Genomic DNA, 7,109 nt, shown 5'->3' with positions numbered 1-7,109 from the left:
GTACGCGACCAAAAAGCAAGTTCTAAAATTGTACAACAGATCGATGTCAGAGACATAGGTCTATAGTTTTGTGCATCTGCTCGACGACCCTTCTTGAAGATGGGACTACCTGTGCTCTTATCCAATCATTTGGGACCTTCTGTTCCTCCAGAGACTTGCGGTACACGGCTGTTAGAAGGGGGGCAAGTGCTCTGTGTAGAATCGAATTTGTATCCCGTCAGGTCCAGTGGACTTTCCTCTGTTGAGTGATTCCAGTTGCTTTTCTATTCCTTGGACACTTATTTCGATGTCAGCCATTTTTTCTTTTGTGCGAAGGTCTAGAGAAGGAACTGCAGTGCGGTCTTCCTTTGTGAAACAGCTTTGGTAAAAGGTGTTTAGTATTTCAGCTTTACGCGTGTCATCCTCTGTTCAATGCCATCATCATCCCAGAGTGTGTTGATATGCTGTTTCGAGCCACTTACTGATTTAACGTAAGACCAGAACTTCCTAGCATTTTCTGTCAAGTCGGTACATAGAATTTTACTTTCGAATTCACTGAACGCTTCAAGCTAACTTTGACACCGTTTAGCTTCTGTTTGTCTGAGAGGTTTTGGCTGCGTTTAAACTTGCAGTGAAGCTCTCTTTGCTTTCGCAGTAGTTTCCTAACTTTGTTGTTGAACCACGTTGGGTTTTTCCTGTCCCTCACAGTTTTACTTGGCATGTACCTGTCTAAAACGCATTTTACGATTGCCTTGAACTTTTTCCATGAACACTCAACATTGTCAGTGTCGGAACAGAAATTTTCGTTTTGATCTGTTAGGTAGTCTGAAATCTGCCTTCTATTACTCTTGCTAAACAGATAAACCTTCCTCCCTTTATTTATATTCCTATTTACTTACATATTCAGGAATGCTGCAACGGCCTTATGATCACTGATTCCCTGTTCTGCGCTTACAGAATCGAAAAGTTCGGGTTTGTTTGTTATCAGTAGGTCCAAGATGTTATCTCCACGAGTCGGTTCTCTGTTTAATTGCTCGAGGCAATTTTCGGATAGCGCACTCAGTGTAATGTCACTTGATGCTGTGCCCTACCACCCGTCCTAAACATCTGAGTGTCCCAGTCTACATCTGGTAAATTGAAATCTCCACCTAAGACTGTAACATGCTGAGAAAACTTATGTGAAATGTATTCCAGATTTTCTCTCAGTTGTTCTGTCACTAATGCTGCTGAGTCGGGAGGTCGGTAAAAGGAGCCAATTATTAACCTAGCTCGGTTGTTGAGTGTTAACCTCCACCCATAATAATTCACAGGAACTATCCACTTCTACTTCACTACAGGATAAACTACTACCAACAGCGACAAACACGCCACCACCGGTTGCATGCAATCTATCCTTTCTAAACACCGTCTGTGCCTTTGTAAAAATTTCGGCAGAATTTGTCTCTGGCTTCAGCCAGCTTTCCGTACCTGTAACTACAGTATTTCAGCTTCGGTGCTTACTAGCAGCGCTTGAAGTTTCGGTACTTTACCAACGCAGTTTCGACAGTTTACAATTACAATACCGATTGAAACTTCCTGGCAGATTAAAACTGTGTGCCCGACCGAGACTCGAACTCGGGACCTTTGCCTTTTGCGGGCAAGTGCTCTACCAACTGAGCTACCGAAGCACGATTCACGCCCGGTCCTCACAGCTTTACTTCTGCCAGTATCTCGTCTCCTACCTTCCAAACTTTACAGAAGCTCTCCTGCTTCTGTGAGTACCGGGCGTGAGTCGTGCATCGGTAGCTCAGATGGTAGAGCACTTACCCGCGAAAGGCAAAGGTCCCGAGTTCGATTCTCGGTCGGGCACACAGTTTTAATCTGCCAGGAAGTTTCATATCAGCGCACACTCCGCTGCAGAGTGAAAATCTCATTCTGACAATACCGATTGCTGCTTGGTCCCCGCATGTGCCGACTTTGCCCCTCACCCTTTGAGGCTGTTGCCCTTTCTGTACTTGCCCGAGGCCATCTAATTAAAAAACCGCACAGTCCACGCCACACAACCCCTGCTACCCGTGTAGCCGCCTGCTGCGTGTTGTGTACTCCTGACCTATCCAGCGCAACCCGAAACCCCACCACCCTATGGCTCAAGTCGAGGAATCTGCAGCTCACACGGACACAGAACCGTCTCAGCCTCTGATTCAGACCCTCCTTCCGGCTCTGTACCAAAGGTCCGCAGTCAGTCCTGTCGGCGATGCTGCAGATGGTGAGCTCTGCTTTCATCCCGCTTTCACGATGATGGTAGGAGCGTATATTATCAGACCAGCAGTCAGGTTACATGTAAACCACGATGATACCTCGTCATAAAATCGCTCAATTTTGAAAGTGTTTCGGCCAAGGAACTTGGTATGAAACCGCTATCTGCAATTGCCTCACGCCACTAGATATATCTCCTGTATGTGTAACGTATTTTGTCTCGATATCATGTCAGAGGTTCTACGATATATCCACTAAGTTTTAGGTGATGACCGGTTGAGAAGGATCACAAACAGTAGTAGATGGTGTGCTGATTGAGGTTGTAAGAAATGTACACTAGTTTTTCAGATCTCTAATGTTACGCTATCTGCTATAAATGATGTCTATGATTTGGAATCAAGTCTCTACATTGAACCACATAAGTGCGTTGGATCCTATGGAGAAGTGCTCTAATTATTACAGTCACTAATGAATCATATTTTGAGCATTCCCACACCTTTCTCGAACCTGTCTGCTACAGTAAAATTCCAACGTGGTTTTAGTCAGTCCCTACACATACTTCAGTTGCCTCCATTTCTGCAGCTTTGCGCATGGGATCGTTCCAATTTTAGTCGGAACTGAGCAGAAGTCAGAGAAAACCATTTCCAGCACCTTCTGCAACCCGTGTAGAAACAGAACAACCTGAGGTAGTGCAACAGAACAGTGTTTTGACCATTCGGTGGAAATGCGCGCATTGTGGTGCGTCCCCAAACTAGATACAGATACTACAATCTGAAGCAGATCTGCATCCATTCACATCTATCTCCCCAACATGTTATCATCATCATTATTCTGTACCAGCCAACAGAGAAAAATACGAACAATAAAAGCTCCACTAACTTCATCCGATATGGAACTCACCTAGGCGGCTTTGTTGGCGCTATGACGCATAGCTGCAATGTGGGTAGAGAGAGAGATGTTGCGATGCTACCCAGAATAGCACTCCTAATGGGACACCCTGTCCGTCATCGAATTTACCTGTCAAACTGCTGCTGCTGCCGCCGATGTGGGACGATCCTATTACATATACAGCTTTTGATCCATTGCAGAGGCCAGTTTAAGGTTACATCACCCGTACTGTAGGAGGATGGCCGTTTCCCACAGACTATACTGTAAGTCGCAAGAGATGCACCATGTGATTCTGTGTCGTTGATTGAAACAATGTTTTCTAACACGCTTTGTACACTGCCATTTATTTTGTTTTTCTGCTACGAATTCGAGGTCTGTGAAGGGTCCTAAACTAACATTAAGACGCCATGATCCACGACCTCTCGCAGAAAGCTAGACATCACATAATGTAAATCATATTGTTACTGTGGCTACCATAACATGGCACAAACACTGAATGATTTTAAATAAAAGAGAGTTGCAAGTCCGCAGCTCGTGGTCGTGCGGAAGCGTTCTCGCTTCCCACACCCAGGTTCCCGGGTTCGATTCCCGGCGGGGTCAGGGATTTTCTCTGCCTCGTGATGACTGGGTGTTGTGTGCTGTCCTTAGGTTAGGTAGGTTTAAGTAGTTCTAAGTTCAAGGGGACTGATGACCATAGATGTTAAGTCCCATAGTGCTCAGAGCCATTTGAACCATTTTTGAGAGTTGCAACAGAAGCAAATTGGAGGAGTTTTGCGGCGTTGTGGATGAACTACAGTTAGAAAGTGATTCACGAGCTCTAAATTTAAACTCATGTGTCATAGTCATGAAATAGCTGATGACTCAGTGTTCCGTTTCGACTGATTCCTCATATTGCAGTCATGTACGCGATCACTGTTTCGATGCTATCCATCCCAGAAGGAGTTGTCCCTCCACCAAAACTTTCTCCAAATCAAACAAGCAATGTGAGGCAATCATTATGTGGCAACCAACAGCATGCCAGTCGATAAATGGGGTGGAGAAGACGCCATCGATATACTCTAATAATAAGCATCACAGATGATAGTGCGAACAATTTTAACAAATTTTAGAGTAATTTCAACACCGACCAATGATGCAACAGCAAGTTTCCCAATTTCAGTATCATAGCTAAACCACCCCTTCTCCAGTTCGCGACTGTCATTGCGAACATGGATAGATGACTGCACAATACGTTCATTAATTGTTAATTCTCGAACAAATACACCATCAAAGTATATCAGACAGTGCATTACATATTTCTAACACCTCGAGCATAGTGCTTAATTTACAATCTATCTCTCTGCGTATGGGAGTCACATTCTCGCTGTGAACGACCCTCCTCACACTGTCATTCACCAAACCACCATGCAGCACCGTCACACATTTAATCAGCAATCAACCCGAAGCAGGCCACTACACTCCATATCTCGTGAGTGAATGGAGCTTGCCGAGTCCTCATCCATCCAAGTGCACAACGTTTCTCGAGATGCGCCCATACATATCAATGTATAGTAACAGATTTCAAAGTGACGTGATGTAATAGAAGACGGATAACAAGAACAAGAAACGGATGATTTTTATGCATGATGGAGCGCCATGCAGATGGAGTTCGGCGCATTTTTACGTAAATCAACCAAGCTATCAACTCTAAAGTACTGTTCTAGAGTCTAGGATCAGTACCTGGAAGGTATTGGTAAGAGAGAATATTAACACATGCACTCCTAAGGCTACAACATTCTGCACTTAAAACAGGCTATAATGTTAGATCGTTTGCATTTCCGAACTATCAGTCGTCAAGAATGTAATGGATGTCGCCGCCTTATGCTTGATGGCACCTGCGCGTGGTTTGACATCTGCTGGTGCATCTCGACTTCTAGGAGCTTGTGCGGTAGCCTTCTGTGCGATCCAGTGGACAGGGGGTAGCGGGCGGTGCTTGCGTACGTTGATTACGTGACTGTTGCATTATTTTGCTAGCAGGTCTGTAGGCTGGGCTATGCGTTATTTGGACAGTTTGCAAGTTGATTTCGTGTCTGCACATCGGTGAACTGCATTATTTAGGAGAAATTTGCAGGTATGTACTGAAATTATTTCGGTAGTTTAGGAGCTGTTTACGTGTCCGCAGAGCGCTATTTAGGAGTAGTTTACAGGTCTGTAGGCTGTGTGGTGTGACCCCAGGCATGTCAGCGCTTGTGTTTTGTATCGGTGTGATAGATATACTATCTATCAAAATTCATCCCTAAATAAATTGTTCCAATATCAATACACTTCTTCCTCCCTCCAGCAGCCCAGCGCAGGCTGGGTCATTTTCCCCTCCAGACAGTCATATTGGGTTATGTCATGGAACGAACAACAGCGCCCTCTGGTGACAGTATTGTGTACTAGGATCATTTCCCCCCCCCCCCACCACCGTCTTGGGTTACGTCACGAAACAGTGATATCGCTCTCTGGTGGCTGTGCTGTGTACTTGGTCCAGAACTCGTGGTGAACACATTGTTTCCTACCGAAATCCACCATCTTGGATAACAGTACTTGCGTCATCAGATGACGTCGTGGCCACCATCTTGGATTACGTCACAGAACATACGACAGCGACCTCTAGCGGTGGTACTATGTACTAGGTCAGTTGGATTCCGAACTCCCACGGCGATTACACTGGATGTTGGTAGTGCCTCTAATTTTTAACTAAATAGTGCTTGTAAAATAAAGACTTATATCCAGCACAGGTCGAATCCTCTCCATGCTATTTCCTAGGATGAGGTAGCAGTCGGGTGACTTAGGTTAGTGGAGGTAACCCAAGTGCCCTTTCTTTCCTGCCATTTTCTTAGGTTAGAAGAGATAGCCCAACTGACCTATCTTCCTTCCAAAATTCAGACTTCCCACCAGTCCCTAGGAAGAAGTGGCAGTCAGATGATTTAGGTTAGTGGAGGTAGCCCAACTACCCGTTCCTTCCCTCCATTTTCTTAGGTTAGTACAAACCTAAAATTCAAACTTCCTGCCAGTTCATAGGATGAGGTGGCGGTATGGTGACTTAGGTTAGTGGAGGTAGTCCAAGTGCCCTTTCTTTCCCACCATTTTAGTAGTTAGTAGAGGTGACCATCGTATATTGCATTATCCTGATGGAATTTGAACTTGCCGCCATTTTTCTGGAGGAGAGAAGGGGTGTTAGGTTAGTGGAAGTACCACAATTGCCATTCTTCACGACAAAATCCGCCATCTTAGATGACATCATCAGCTGACAGCAGGGGCACCATCTTGGATAACGGTACTTTGGTGTGGAATCGGCTTTGGGGTTGGGTGACGTCATCGCCGCCATTTTGGATCACGGTACTTAGTGTGGAATAGGCTTTTCCCAATACTGTTGTGTGACCACTCTCCCACAGGCTGTGCATTTTGTACAGGTGCTCGATCGTGTTGAACATTGCAATCGCCATCCCCGAATTGCTTTTCAACTGTGGGAAGCAAGAAGCTGCTTAAAGCGTCAATGTAGGACTGTGCTGTGGTAGTCCCACACAAAACAATAAGGGGTGCAAGCCCCCTCCATGGAAAACACGACCACACCATAACACCACTGCCTCCGAATTTTAATGTTGGCACTACTCATGCTGGCAGATGACGTTCACTGGGTTCTAAAAATGGTTCAAATGGCTCTGAGCACTATGGGACTTAACATCGGAGGTCATCAGTCCCCTAGAACTTAGAACTACTTAAACCTAACTAACCTAAAGACAACACACACATCCATGCCCGAGGCAGGATTCGAACCTGCGACCGTAGCAGCAGAGCGCGTTCACTGGGCATTCGCCATACCCACAATTTGCCACCGGATCGCCACATTGCGTACCGTGATTCGTCACTCCACACAACGTTTTTCCACCGTTCAATCGTCCAATGTTTATGCTCTTAACATCAAGCGAGGCATTGGGGTATTTACGGGCGTGATGTGTAGCTTATGATATCTTTCTCGACCA

The 7,109-nt window shown here is 45.4% G+C and overlaps 1 non-coding gene across 1 annotated transcript; it reads right to left on the bottom strand.

Moving 5' to 3' along the window:
• Positions 1–1,572: 1,572 nt before the first annotated feature.
• On the bottom strand, positions 1,573–1,647 carry Trnal-caa (transfer RNA leucine (anticodon CAA)). The gene has a single exon. It is a non-coding gene; the product is annotated as a tRNA-Leu (tRNA).
• Between the last annotated feature and the right edge of the window lie 5,462 nt (positions 1,648–7,109).

Source organism: Schistocerca nitens, chromosome 5 (genome assembly GCF_023898315.1).
Source record: "Schistocerca nitens isolate TAMUIC-IGC-003100 chromosome 5, iqSchNite1.1, whole genome shotgun sequence".
Lineage (NCBI taxonomy): Eukaryota > Metazoa > Arthropoda > Insecta > Orthoptera > Acrididae > Schistocerca > Schistocerca nitens.
The sequence above is the reverse complement of the archived record's forward strand: the minus strand, read 5'-3'. Positions and strand labels throughout refer to the sequence as shown.